The sequence below is a fragment of the Vulpes vulpes genome, chromosome 8 (assembly GCF_048418805.1).
Source record: "Vulpes vulpes isolate BD-2025 chromosome 8, VulVul3, whole genome shotgun sequence".
Taxonomy (NCBI): Eukaryota; Metazoa; Chordata; class Mammalia; order Carnivora; family Canidae; genus Vulpes; species Vulpes vulpes.
In genome coordinates this window covers 60,415,188-60,429,406 of record NC_132787.1, presented here as the reverse complement: position 1 = coordinate 60,429,406, position 14,219 = coordinate 60,415,188, and the positions used below count along the sequence as shown (strand labels likewise).

Genomic DNA, 14,219 nt, shown 5'->3' with positions numbered 1-14,219 from the left:
TTGTAGAAGTGACTAAGTTAAGGATTTTGAAGTGGAGAAATTGTCTTGGACTACCAGGTGGGCCCAAAGTAATCACCAGAGTTCTCTTAAGAGGAGGGCAGGAAAATCAGTCTGAGAGAGAAGATGGAAGGACAGAAGCAGATGTCGGAGTGAGAGAAGATGCTGGGTTGCTTGCTTTGAAGATGGAGGAGGCCCACAAATCAATGAATGTAGGTGACCTCTAGAAAGGTATATTTTCCCTGAGAGCCTCCAGATGGATGTGGGTCTGCAGACAGACACCTTGACTTTAGCTCATTGAAACTTATTTTGGACTTCTGGCCTCCAGGACTGTAAGATCATAAGTTTGTGTTGTTTGGTGTATTTAAGTTTGTGGTATTTGTTGAAGTAACAAGAGGAAACTAATACACTGTGTGACCTCTTTGTGGAAGATTTCTTATCTACAAAATGAATTGCTGTGAGGATTAAATGAGTTAATAAGGGTAAAACATTTAGATCAGCACCTAGCATACAGTTATATTTGCTCTTATTTTTTGTAGCTAATCCACCAAGAGTAGTATGACCATGTACCTCTTCTTTTGTCTTTTCCTGGTGCTTACAATTTCAAGACTTCAGTGATTTATGCCTAACTCCCAGCTGTAAAATTGCCTGTCAATATGGCCATATATACAGGTAACATAATTATTACTCTGGGGATTCCCTTCATTCTTTTCTTTTGTTAGAACTGCTTTCCTTAATTCTGTGGCTTCCTCTTTCTTTTTTTTTTTACCCCCAACTTAACTGGGATAGAATTGTGTCCCTCTCTTTCTTGATTTACTTTCTAATTTTGATGGTGCACATCCTCCAATAGCCCCTCATAAAGGATAACTGAGAGGTAAATTTGTTGAGAAGTTGATTGTGTGAAAATGTTTTTATTCCACCCTCACACTTAATTGATGGCATGGCTGGTGTAGCTTCTAGTGCCATAGACCAAATGTCTGTGTCCCCCCAAAATTTTTGTTGATACTTAATCCCCAATGTGATGGTACTTGAAGGTGGGGCTTTTGGGAGGTCATGAGGAACAAGACCTCATGAATGAGATTAGTGCCATTATGAAGGAGGCCCTAGGGAGATACCTCACCCCTTCTACCCTGTGAGGTTATAGTGGAAAGACTGCCAGCTATGAACCAGGAAGATGGCTTTCACCAGACACTGAATCTGCTGGTACATTGATCTTGGACTTCCCAGCCATCAGAGCTGCAAACAATAGATTTCTGTTGTTTTTAAACCATCTGGGCCAGGTTAGAAACAGTTTCTCTCGAATTTTGAAGGTATTGCTCCATTGCTTCTGTCTTCCTGTGTTACCTATGGGAAGTCTGATTTTCTTAATTCCTAATTTTATGTGTGACCTATTGCTCTCTGGAAACTTTCAGGATCATCTCCTTATCCTTACTGCTTTGAAAATGCTTTGACTTGAATTTGACCTTTTTTTTAAAAAAGATTTTATTTATTTACTCATGAGAGACACACAGAAAAAGGCAGAGACATACGCAGAGAGAGAAGCAGGATCCTCTCAGGGAGCCCAATGTGGGACTCTATTCCAGGACCCTGGGATCGTGTCCTGAGCAGAAGGCAGATGCTCAACTACTGAGCCATCCAGGCGTCCCGAATTTGACTTGTAATAGAGAATCTGTCTCCATTCTTTACATTTGACTGATTATAATTTGTGATCCCCACCCTTCTTTCTTCTCTTGCCCTCATAGTAGGCAAAGCAATAAGCCCCGTGCTTCCTCCTTTGGGAAGCTCAAGCCATGCGAGCCACCAACCTGTACATGAAAACCCTTACCACAGTACTACTCACTAACCACAATTAAAGTCAAAGTCAGTTGCCCTCCTGACTTTCTCGGGACATAGTCTGCCCTATGTGGGAGCCTGAGGCATAAAAGACCTCATTATATACACAACAAATCTTTTAATGCCCTCTTGGTACATGTGTGGCATCCATTAGTAATGACATCCAAATCCATTATCATCTGAAGAGGGACCACAACGAAGCTGCCCCACTAACGAGCTGAATGATTTGGGTAAATTACATAATCTTTTTTACTTCAGTATATCTGTTTTTAAATGGGGATAATAACAGTACTCCTGTTGTTTTGAAGATTAAATGGGTTAATACATGTTAAGAACTTAAAACAGTGCGTAGCACATAGTAAAAATTTAACAAGTGTTCCTACTGATGTGAACCTTTTTAATTTAAAGTTTGGGACACTTTAGTTCTTTCAATTAAAGGACTCAGGTTAATTCAGTTATAATACATATTTTTGGTATCATTTAATTCATATCCTTGCCTCTCTTCTCTACTTCTGGAACCTATCTCACACTTTGTCTCCTATTTTCCATCAAATTTACTTTTGTTTTGCCTTTTTTTAAAAAAAAAAAAGATTGTATTCATTTATTCATGAGAGACACAGAGAGGAGAGAGAGAGAGGCAGAGACACAGACAGAGGGAGAAACAGGCTCCATGCAGGGAGCCCGACGTGGGACTCAATCCCGGGTCCCCAGGACCAGCCCTAAGCCAAAGGCGGCACTAAACCACCGAGCCCTCCCGGGCTGCCTTTGTTTTGCTTTATGGGACATTTCCTCAACTTTATCTTCCAGCTTTATCTTCTGTGACCTTTATACTCATTCTCCTTTAAAAATAAATATTTTAAAGTAATCTCTACACCCGACATGGGGCTCAAACTTACAAGCCCAAGATCAAGAGTCGTATGCTCTACTGACTGAGCTAGTCAGGTACCCCTCTGTTCTCCTCTTTAATTAATAGTAGATCCCTGGTTTTTAACTACCCAATTGGTCATCCAGACCTAGCACAGTGAGAAATACTCTCTGAGCATCAAAGGATATTATCAACAGAGGGAAAAAAGGCAACCCACAGAATGGAAGAAAATGTTTACAAATTCTATATCTAATAAGGGATTAATATCCAGAGTATGTACAGAACTTCTAAAACTGAAAAACAATACTGTTAAAAATATGCAAAGGACTGGTATAGACATTTCTCCAACAAATCTGAAAAGCACATGAAAAGATGCTCAGCATTACCAAGAATTAGGACAGTGCAAACCAAAAATAGAAGATACTACTTCGCACTCCTTAGAATAAGTATTATAAAAAAAAACAAAACCCAAACAAACCCGAAGCAGAAAATAACAAGTGTTGGTGAGGATGTGGAGAAAGAAGGGTGTACATAAGTAAAACCCTTATGTACTGTTGGTGGGAATGTAAAATAGTATAGCTGCTGTGGGAAATAGTATGGAAGTTCCTCAAGAACTTAAACCTAGAATTACCATATGATCCAGCAATTCTGCTTCTGAGTATAAACTCAGAGAATTGAATTGAAATCAGGGACTTGAATAGATACTTGTACACCAGTGTTTATAGCAGCATAATTCACAAAAGTCAAATTTCATTGGTGGATGAATGGATAAACAAAAGATGGTATGTATATACAATGGAATACTATTCAGCTTTAAAAGAGAGTGAGGGATCCCTGGGTGGCGCAGCGGTTTGGCGCCTGCCTTTGGCCCAGGGCGCAATCCTGGAGACCCGGGATCGAATCGCACGTCGGGCTCCCAGTGCATGGAGCCTGCTTCTCCCTCTGCCTGTGTCTCTGCCTCTCTCTCTCTCACTGTGTGCCTGTCATAAATAAATAAAAATTAAAAAAATAAAAAATAAATAAAAGAGAGTGAAAGTTTGGTATATGTTACAACATGGATGAACCTTAAAGATATTATGCCTAATGCAATAAGCCAGACACAAAAGCACAAATATTATATGATTCTGCTTAAATGAGGTACCTATAATCATCAAATTCACAGAGACACAAAGTCGAATGATGATTTCCAGAGGGTAGGGGAAGGGAAGATAGGAAGTTATTGTTTACTGAGTATAAAATTTCAGTTTAGGATGATGAAAACATTCTGGAGATGGATAGTAGTGCTGATGGCACAACAATGAATATACTTATGAACTGTACACTTAAAAATGGTAAAAAAAAAAAAAAAAAAGTAAAACTTATATCATGTGTATTTTACCACAATAAAAATAAGAGATATTCTTTGAGGATGAAGATTTATCATCCATGACAGAAATAGGATGTGCAGGAAGGATTGGTGGACTCCTCTTGTTTTCCTCTTTCCAACTGACACCATCCCCTATAACTTTGTGACTGGTTATTTTTTACTACCTCTCCCTTGGGATGCCTATGTATTCTGCATACCACTATCAGATATCCACCTGGTTACCTCCCTCATTCATTGTCTTTTGGCTTCCATAGTTTCTGATAGGAAGTCTGCTGTAATTCTTATCTTCCCACCCCCAACACCGCCGCCCCCCCCCCCCCGCAAATGTAACATACCTTTTTTCTCCGTCAACTTTTAAGATTTTCTCTTTGTCGTTGGTGATATCCAGTCATGAAGTTGCAAGACAGTGTCACTGGTAGGTAGGGAAACAATAGTAGCCCACCAGTACTTCCCCACATCATTGCTATTCTGTAGTATATCTACATCCTATAATAGTGTTTCTGATTCTGCAAGAACACAATATGGACTTGAGGACCCTATTTTTCAAAGCTTTGAGATCCTGTAAGCACACTCTCACCAAATAGCTGAAGACAACTTTAGGAAAAGAAGCAATGGAGGGTGGGGAAGTTATTTTATAGTTGGATTTTTTTTTTCCCTGAAGAAGGTAAGTATTTCTAGTAGGATCCACTTACATTATTTAACTGAGATCAAATTATTATTTTTTTACTTTTATTTGTTAAAATATTTTATTTATTTATTCATGAGAGACACAGAGAGAGGCAGAGACACAGGCAGAGGGAGAGGCAGACCCCCTGCAGGGATGGATGTGGGACTCCATCTCAGGACCCTGGGATCACAACCTGAGCCAAAGGCAGATGCTCAATTGCTGAGCCACCCAGGTGCCCCAACTGAGATCAAATTAAAACCAGAGCAAGCAATCCTAAAATTATACCTAATAACACAAATTGGAAATACATGAAGGAGTGTGACTAGTGATCCTGGTGTTACACGAAGCAGAGGCCTAGCTTAACAGTCTCTTTCCTGCTCTTCACATTATTCATATCTCTTTGCAATGCTGTTTCCTCAAAAAGCTCTTAAACTCACCATTCTACCTAAAATAGCCATTCCTTCAACCATTCTTTAATCCTTGCTTTATTTTTCTTTGTAGCCCTCAATCACAACTTGACATTTTATTATTTGTTGGGTACTTGTTCATTGTCACTCTCTTCCACTAGAAGGAAAGCACTTTTTCCATTTTCATTGTCTTATACGTATCATACACCTGGAGCCTAGATCAGAGCCTGCAATGTCATAGCATATGCTCAATAATATTTGTTGAATGAATGAATTTATTTATGTATCAACTTTGTTACATTATTTATATTAACTTTATTATATTATTTATATTTATATTAAATATGTAACATTTAATTATTGTTACTTAATCTGACTTTATTTCACTGCCCATTTCATTTTTATCCACTCATCATGTAATCACTTATTAAACCTCTACTTTGTGTTATGTGTATAGGCAGCATGAGAGGTGGGGAGAGACAAAGACGTATAAAGACTTCCGTAAAGAAATCCTCGCTTCCTGAGGTATAAAATTTAAAGTCCCTAGCAAGCAAAAATGGGACACCCTAAGTTTAAGGGGGAGATTTAAAAGCACTCAAGAATTTAGGTTTGTTTCTAGAAGTGTGAGACATCTCTCTGCCGCTTTCGACCCCCTCCAGGGAGCCCAGCTCCGCAGCTTCCCGAGGGTGAAGCGCAGCGCCAGCTCCAGCCTAGTTCTAAGGCTCCTCCCGGGGCTCTGGACAGTCAGGGAAATCCCACTGGGGCCCGCCCCTGTGCCCCTCCCGGCTAGGTTGAATGGCGCAACCCGCTGGGAGGGGCCGCGGGCTCAGCCAATAGAAGGAAGCGCCAGCCGGAGCCTGTGTAAACAAACCCCGAGGTGCGGCGCCTTGGGTTCCTCCCCCACGTGGGGGCTGGACGCTTCCTCGGCTCTACGCCCATTCAAGGCGAGCGTAATGTCCTTTCAACCAATCAGAGCTGGTGTCTCCCGAAAGGAGGGGCTCCACCCTGGGAGAAAGAACGAAGGCGGCGAAAAGACAGATGTTAACACCAATCGGAAGCTGGAACTTCTGAAGGAGTGGGCGGGAACTGCCTCCCGTTTGGACCAATAAGCATCACACATGCCCTTCTAGGCGACTGAGCGGCATCATCTTCGGCCCAATAGGCGAGTGGGGCGGTGCCCAGCAACCAATGGCTTGGGTTCGGGGGCGGAGTAAGGAGCCAGTGTGCTGTAAGAGGTAACCTGGCGAGTGGCGAGCGGCGCTTCTCCCGTGCTGTGGCTCACGCTTTGGTACTGGAGGCCGAGACTCTTCTGGCGACGGCGACCTCTGCGGCGACGGCTGAGGCTCTCGGAGGAGTGGCAGAGTACGATCTGGAGGAAGGGCTTCTGATCAGCCCAGGTGGGCTTGGGCAGCCGGGCTGCCAGGGAGGGGGACCCACGGGAAGCGTCTGTCTCCTGGCTCTGGGGGCGCCCTGCGCCTGCCTTTCCTCCGCAGCCGTCGGGGCTGTGAGGGGCGACGCGCGCGGGTCCGGGCTCCTGTGGGGAGGGTCCCAGGTCGTGGCCGTCGGAGAGAAGGGACGTCCGCTGGGGTTACCCTCTGCCTCTCGCGGGCGTCAGGGCGTCTTAGCCCCGTTCTCCCCGCACAGGCGCGCTCTTCCTCGCTCGCCCCTCAGTTTCCCGGAGCCCCCTCAGCCTCCTGCGGACTGGACCCTCCGGCTTGCGAGTCCCCTCACTACCCCGGTGCAACACCGCGAGGCAAACTGACCGGTGCCGCCTCCCGCGGTCCCCTTCCCCGCGGCGAGGCGGACGAGGTGCGCGTTTTCACCCCTCCCCCATTCGCGGGCCCCGGTGCGTTATCTGCTTTGCGTCTACTCCCGCCCCTCCCCACTTTACTCCAGCTTTGGTTCTAGAAACCTAATTTGAGTTAGGAACCCTGGCCACTTCTCTGCCGCCTTCTGTTCTGCGAGTGAGTCCCTCGCCCCTCCCACCCCCTAAATTTCATCCACATCGCTCATGAAAACTAACATTTTCCACTTGCTCGGTCCAAGCAGCTGGAAGGTGAACGCCAGAGACGCAGAATACTCAGTACAGGGAGCTTTGCAAGATTGGGAACTTTAATCGGTTTCCTTAATGGTAAACTATTCTTGCCTTCCTTAAAAATGGTATTTGGTCGTAATATCCTCTGCGAAATCTTTGTCCCGGTAGTTGTTTTGGTGATAGTTTCTGAAAATGGACGTGAGAAGGGTTTACTGGCCACAAGAAATTTAAAATGTATTATTATTTTAAGTAGGCAGTTTTCACTATTCCTCCTTTCTTTCTTTATTCATTGTACCTTAAAAAGCTTAACTGGAGTAGCAGAGAGTTTCCAATGTAAGGGCCTGTCCACCCTACTTTATCATAAAATATATGACCTGTTTTAGCTGTGTAGCACCATGTGATTTGATCACACCCAGACTATGGATAATACGGCATTAAAACTACTGAAAAACAATATTCTCTTTTCCCCATTCACAGAGGATTTGTATTCACATTTATAGTATATCAGTTTGTGTTTTAATGATGTTGGTTCTAGCCACATAATGATCTCAGTTCTAGATAATAGTGCAAACTGTGTCGTGCCTAAATAAAATTATGCCAAGAAATTTATGGGGAAAAGTAGCTTATCACTTTAGAGTTTTGAAAATGTTAATTTAGATATTGGACAGTAAGGGTTTTATTTTGAGGAAATAGAAGTATTGGATTAAGTGTGATGGGCCCCTTAGGCTATGTGTCTATGAGAGTGTGCAGGAGAAAATACACGTGTACAAAACTTTGTAGGTTCTAAAAGTACTTAGTTTCACGAATTCATATAAATTGTAATTATTTTTCTCAGTACACAGGTGAAATGTAACGCATGTTCAGAATGCGTTTGATATGTAAAGTGTGTTTTGGCCAGAATTTAGCAAGTTTTTGTAAAAAAAAAGTCTTACTGTTTTATCTTATTTGTAATACATGTGTATTTTTCCTTGTATTTTGCTATGGTAAGACTGTACCTTGTATATAGAGAAATAAGTCTAGTAGAGTGAATTAAGAGGAATCTTTACTCTGAGGAGGCAACATTGCATTAATAGACCATATGTTTGAGCCCTGTTAATAAATCACATGAAAAAGAGGAAGCTCTTAAAGCTATTCTAACAAATGCCCAGGTATTGAGAACAATAAAAACTATTAATTACAGTATTATTAGCAGTCATCAAAGAAAAGTTCTGGAAAAACTGCAAATCTATGAGTTAGTTGCTATTATGAGTTGGCATAAGGCTGTGGTTGAAAACCAAAGGTATTTTTTTTACAGTCTTTTCAGGTGTATTGGTGCGTAGTAATAACTCATTTGCAGATTTAAAAGATTGTAACTATGATTTCTTCCTAGAGATCTTGTCTTTAAGGAACTAACAGTTTAATGAGAGAGAGACCTGTAAACCAAAAATTAAATGCAGAGGGAGAGGTTCTGCAGTGCAGGGTGTATGTAGGGCACCGACAGGCAGTGTGACCCCATGTTCCCGCCATTTCCTAAACCTGTCTATTTTACACACTTGGGTCTCTCTCTGTACTGTTTCTCTCTTCTTGAAAGCCTTTTCCACACCTTATATGCTTAGTGAGATTCTATTTCAAAATCTCCTGAAGCTTGACACTGGCCTGCACTCCATCCAAATAATTGTTTTCTATATCTTTCCGTTATTTCATTATAAATGATTATCTTTAATTCTCATTATTTGCAGTAATTTTGGTCTATAAAGCCACCTAGAGCACTAAATTAGCAAATACTGAACCAATGCTCCTAGGGAAAATATGTACATGTATATATCTTACGTAGGTTATAATCTTATATAAATACAGTTCATCCTGGTAAATTCTATTTTCTTTATTTCAAAAGAGAAAATGAGGTTCAGAAGTGTTAAGTGATTTCTCTGAGCCCACCTTCGAACAAGTGCCTGAGTTAGGATTCAAACTCTGTCTGACTGGCCCCTAAGCCAGAGCTTCTTGTGCTATACTCCACTGCCCCCTGCCATCCATGTCTTTTAGTCATCTTTGTATGAGACTGGAAACACAAATGCAGAGCACTACCTTGTTCTACCTTAGCTGGGAATGTGTTTGAGGGGTGACTCCACTTTTGCACCTTGTGCATGTGTGTGGACGACAGAGAAAGCAACCGTGAGGGTTGGTTTTGTGGTTACAAAGATATTTTAGCAAGTAGGAGAATTCACAAATACAGAATCCATAAAAAAGTGAGGATCAGCTGTACTTATAAATGACCTCTGGTGTCTATTTCATGATAGCCCTTTTTGCAGCCCACTGTAGAATGTTCTTTTAGCTTCTTTGAGAATTTGTTCACTTATTCAACAAATATTTATTAAGCACTTACTGTAACCAAGGCTTTATTTTAGACTCTGGTGAACAAATAGATTAAGCTCTTGTCCTTCCTGATATTATAAGATAAAATCTTACGATTTTAGAAACAGTTAAACAGCTCAGAGAAAGAAACAGTTAACAGCTCAGGGGAGAGGTCCAGGTTGGAATGATAAATTGACCAAAGTAAAACCTGGTGTGCCCCCTCCCACTTCACATCCCCTAGCATATTGACTTTTAGGACATTTCTGTTTAACTCTGTGCTTAAACTCTTCCTTTTAAGCCTCTCTCCATTAACCTGACTCATAGGAATGTTTTCCAGGTGCATAGAACTTTGAGACAGCATTCCAAGCAGGGATCAGCAGGTGCAAAGGCACAGAGACATAAACAAACAAAAATCACCTAAGGAAAAAAACTGTGAATGGGCTTGGCGAGAGGGCTTGCCACAACTGAGTTAACTCTGACCACTGCTGTTCCATAGGGGATGCAAGTTTTAGGGAGAAAGCATAATGTTCTCAAGCTGATGGCAAGGTATCACTAACAGTTCAGAAATACAAGAATTGAATTCTGGGTAACTGTTATAACGTAGTGACTTTGTTTACTTCTTCATTGTGAGGCTCATATGTGCCCTACACTGTTTCAAGGTGCTGAAAATATAATCCAACTTACTCTCAAAGAGCTCACCATCTAGCAAGGAGACAGATGGATGAACTGGTTTATCCTGTGTTAAGTGAGATAATAGAGCTATAACTAAATGCTGTGAAAACCAGGAAAAAAGGAATAGTTAGTAATATAGAGAGCACTGGGTGAGATAATGAGATAATATTTGAGCAAGGCTTTGGTGTGTAAAGAGGTAGGAGTTCACTAGACTGAACATAGGAACTTCTAAAAGAATTAGTATTTTTGTGTTAGGCAAGATTTAAGAACTATCTATTTTTACTGTATCTATTGTGGGTGTTCAGTTAATAATTACTTTTATCCGGGCAGTTAGTCTAAACATATAATGCAAACAGTTAGGCTGTAGTAGAAGAATTTTGTGTCAAAATAAGCTGGGTTAAACAAAGGTTTCTATGATGTAAGACTTCTCTAGAGCCTTTATTATATTAATGTTTACTGTGATTTGTGGATCTCCAGAAGGGGTGCATTGTATTTAACCATGACTTTTCCTTTCCACCCCTCTGCAATATATCTAATTATCTTTTGGAACAGGATTATATGAGACATAGTTTAAGGAATGATGAATTAAATATACTTTGGAGCACCTGGGTGGCTCAATCTGTTAGGCATCCAATTTTTGATATCAGCTCAGGTCATGATCTCAGGATTGTGAAATTGAGCTCTGCATCAGGCTCCTTGCTGGGTGTGGAGCCTGCTTAAGATTTTCTCTCTCCCTCTCTCTCTCTGCTCCTCTTTGTTTTTTATTTTTTTAATTTATTTTTTATTGGTGTTCAGTTTGCCAACATACAGAATAACACCCAGTGCTCATCCCCTCAGTGCCCGTCACCCAGTCACCCCCACCCCCCGCCCACCTCCCTTTCTACCACCCCTTGTTCATTTCCCAGAATTAGGAGTCTCTCGTGTTCTGTCTCCCTTTCTGATATTTCCCACTCATTTTTTCTCCTTTTCCCTTTATTCCCTTTCACTATTTTTTATATTCCCCAAATGAATGAGACCATATAATGTTTGTCCTTCTCCGATTGACTTACTTCACTCAGCATAATACCCTCCAGTTCCATCCACGTTGAAGCAAATGGTGGGTATTTGTCGTTTCTAATGGCTGAGTAATATTCCATTGTATACATAGACCACAGCTTCTTTATCCATTCATCTTTCGATGGACACCGAGGCTCCTTCCACAGTTTGGCTATTGTGGACATTGCTGCTATATAAACATCGGGGTGCAGGTGTCCCGGCGTTTCACTGCATCTGTATCTTTGGGGTAAATCCCCAGCAGTGCAATTGCTGGGTCATAGGGCAAATCTATTTTTAACTCTTTGAGAAACCTCCACACAGTTCTCCAGAGTGGCTGCACCAGTTCACATTTCCACCAACAGTGCAAGAGGGTTCCCCTTTCTCCACATCCTCTCCAACATTTGTGGTTTCCTGCCTTGTTAATTTTCCCCGTTCTCACTGGTGTGAGGTGGTATCTCATTGTAGTTTGGATTTGTATTTCCCTGATGGCAAGTGATGCGGAACATTTTCTCATGTGCTTGTTGGCCGTGTCTGTGTCTTCCTCTGTGAGATTTCTGTTCATGTCTTTTGCCCATTTCATGATTGGATTGTTTGTTTCTTTGCTGTTGAGTTTAAGAAGTTCTTTATAGATCTTGGATACTAGCCCTTTATCTGATATGTAGTTTGCAAATATCTTCTCCCATTCTGTAGGTTGTCTTTTAGTTTTGTTGACTGTTTCTTTTGCTGTGCAAAAGCTTCTTATCTTGATGAAGTCCCAGTAGTTTATTTTTGCTTTTGTTTCTCTTGCTTTCATGGATGTATCTTGCAAGAAGTTACTGTGGCCAAGTTCAAAAAGGGTGTTGCCTGTGTTCTCTAGGATTTTGACAGAATCTTGTCTCACATTAAGATCTTTCATCCATTTTTAGTTTATCTTTGTGTATGGTGTAAGAGAATGGTCTAGTTTCATTCTTCTGCATCTGGATGTCCAATTTTCCCAGCACCATTTATCTGCTCCTCTTTAAAACAAATATACCTTAACAAATCAAGGTTTATCAGTGGTCTCCATATGTATTATAAAATGACCTGTATAATTTTATAGGAAAGGAGAGACACTGGAGAGAAAGAATATACTCTGGTTAACTTATTACCATCTGGTCTATAAGTCCCAAACTTAAAAAAATATATTTTATAATTACCCCCTTGAAAATATGGCTTATTCATATTTTGAAATTCCGTAAAGTATGTGGAGACCAGACTAGAGCAGGAGTCAGAGACAATGGTTGTTTTGAGAGTGAGAATCTTCTAACTTTAGAGGATGTTGCTTTTATTATACATTCATTTTGGGCCATATTAGACATTAACTTTGCCAGTTAGGTGATTTTTGTAGAAGCACCCACATCCTCTCCTAACTCTGGAGTTTTGGGAGTTGTATGCTAGCATTCTCCCTTTAAGAAGATCTGATTATATGAGCTTTAAGGACTGAGGCCTTATACTGTATAATTTTCATTCATCTATCAAATTCTGATTATGTAACTAACTCCGAAAGTATTATTAAAGTTAAGGAAGCAACAGTTATGGTTTTGATAGTGCACTGATTTTGCAGCAGAAGATCTAGGTTTGAAATTTGCCTCTGCCAGGCTTACTATTTGAATGACCTTGAGCACAACTGCCTAACCATCTGTTGCCTCCTTTTCCATTTTGATAGAATGAAAATACATAGGGTTAGTATAGAATTAAATGATGCACATAAACATACTTTAGGAACAACTCTGAAGCACTCACTGTATAAATATAAGACAGACCAAAGGAATATATCCAGCTCAACTTGAATTAACATTTTATTTATAGCTTTTAATTTTATATTACGGAAATAGTATATTACTTTTATAAAATTAAAAAGCATTGATAGGCAAAAAAAGGGGGGGGCTACAAAGCATTCCGTAGATCCACCATACTAAGGCAGTGGTTCACATTTTGATGGGTATATTTTATACTTTTTATGTACATTCATCATTTTTTATGGAAATGGGTTCATCTGCGTGTTTTAGTCATTTTATTTTTATGAGATGAATCCCCTAAGAGTACAACTGCTTGATTTAGTGGAATCGTTCCATCTTTTGCTACATAATGCTGTATATAATGAGAACTAGCAAAGGGGTAACTTCTGAGCCTGATGAATGTGTTCATGAACTTGTAATCATCTAGTATCTTGAACCATTCCAGAAGCTTCATCAAAGCCACACTCAGAAATGAATTTGATGTATGCATGTGGTTATGCTTGGCATTATTGTTTCTAATAGCATGATAGGGATGACCCTGGTGTTTGTCAGCAGGGAACTTGTTAAGTAAATTCTGCAAGCAAACCATGGAATATTGGATAGTTGTAGAAAAGAATGAGGAAGACTATGGACTGACCTGATGCAAAAGAGCTCTAAGATATGTTGTGTTTTTTTTTTTAAAGGGGGGGCACAAAAAATTAAAAAATAAATAAATAAATAAAAAGGGGGCACAGCACCCAGCCATCTATTTAGTAGGCTACTTTTTGTGCTGAGAGAGAAAGAAGGGTGGAATAAGAATATACATTTATTTATATTTGCTTATAGTTACAAAAAGAAATTCTGAAATGATAAAATAAGAAACCAATGGAAGAAATAGGAGTGGAGATGGGATTTCACCATATGCCTTTATATATATATTTAAAACATTTTTCAAATCAAGAGTTTGTGTTACATTTTCAAGAAATATGTGAATGGGGAGACCTGGGTGGCTCAGTGGATGAGCATCTGTCTTCGGCTCAGGGCGTGATCCTGGGGTGCTGGGATCGAGTCCTGAGTCTCCCCGTAGGGGGCCACTTCTCTGTCTCTGTGTCTCTCATGAATAAGTAAATAAAATCTTTAAAAAAATATATGAATACATGAATTGAAGTAGGGTTTTAAGGAAGAAGAAAGGGTCTGAGGAGCTGCCCATCTTTTGATGTCAGGTGAATACATAGCAACAGTAGCAAAGATTGGAAGAGTGGCCCCTGCAAGGGT

At 40.6% G+C, this 14,219-nt stretch overlaps 1 protein-coding gene across 2 annotated transcripts in view; it reads left to right on the top strand.

The window, feature by feature from the left end:
• Positions 1-6,076: 6,076 nt before the first annotated feature.
• The window catches only part of PAIP2B (poly(A) binding protein interacting protein 2B), a 32,209-nt gene continuing 24,066 nt past the window's right edge, over positions 6,077-14,219 (top strand). The window contains exon 1 of one of the 2 annotated variants that reach the window (XM_072766847.1): positions 6,077-6,532. The gene's annotated coding sequence lies outside the window, so the exon portion shown is untranslated. The remainder of the gene's footprint in view (positions 6,533-14,219) is intronic. The other variant, XM_025994592.2, reaches the window with a different exon arrangement.